This window comes from Lipotes vexillifer, unplaced genomic scaffold, assembly GCF_000442215.2.
Source record: "Lipotes vexillifer unplaced genomic scaffold, Lipotes_vexillifer_v1.1 scaffold732, whole genome shotgun sequence".
Taxonomy (NCBI): Eukaryota; Metazoa; Chordata; class Mammalia; order Artiodactyla; family Lipotidae; genus Lipotes; species Lipotes vexillifer.
Window position 1 is genome coordinate 671,440 of NW_006792596.1, and position 845 is coordinate 672,284.

The window sequence follows — 845 nt, forward strand, 5'->3', positions numbered from 1 at the left end:
TCACATCTATCTACTCACAGTTTCTGTCTTGGCTTAACCTTTCCCTCTCCTCCTGCCTCTTGCTGCTTCATTTTTCTTTATTCCCCTTTTTAAACCTTGAACCGTTAGAGCAGTATCGAGGCCTCCATTGCTTTGCTAACCAGAATGTTTCTTTCAACGTCTTCTTGGGTTCTCTCGATTGGCCTCACCTTCTCTTCTTTAGCTCATATTTTTGACCCCCTTTCCTTTTTGTGGCAACAAAATTAAATCTTTCTTAGTCTTCATACAAGTAAGGCTTTGCATAAAAAGAAAGCACAAGGCCAGGTACTTCTGATGTATAAGATGTATAAGAAAAAACAAAAAGCCGCTAAACTAAACAGCCTAGAGTTCATGGTACTTGAGCAGAGGTTTGATTTACACACAACTCATTATTTCCATTAAAAGAATCTTGATTCCTTTCAGATGAGCATATTAATTCCTAGGGAAATTTCATGGTTCTCACAAATTAGCAGGACCTTTGCGAGCCCAATCTCTTGCCAAAAGAAGCCACAATAGTTTTTTCCATATAAGCCTGCCCCTCATTTCCATTTTCCTCTGACATCTGCTCTCTAAATTACAAATATCTGCCTATAGCAACAATCAGACTTCCAAGGAAAACAAACCAAAAGGAAATAAGAGAAAACGATGGACTTTTAGCATATTAAGAGATGTAATACTTCCGAAAGGGGCAAAGAAAACCTAGGAATGACTCCTTCATTTTATGGATCAGGAAACCGAGGCCCAAGAAGTTCCAGGACTTTCTTGAGAGCACACAGGTAACTAGGGGTTGAACCAGGACTAGAACTAAACCCCCAGTTCACTCTTTC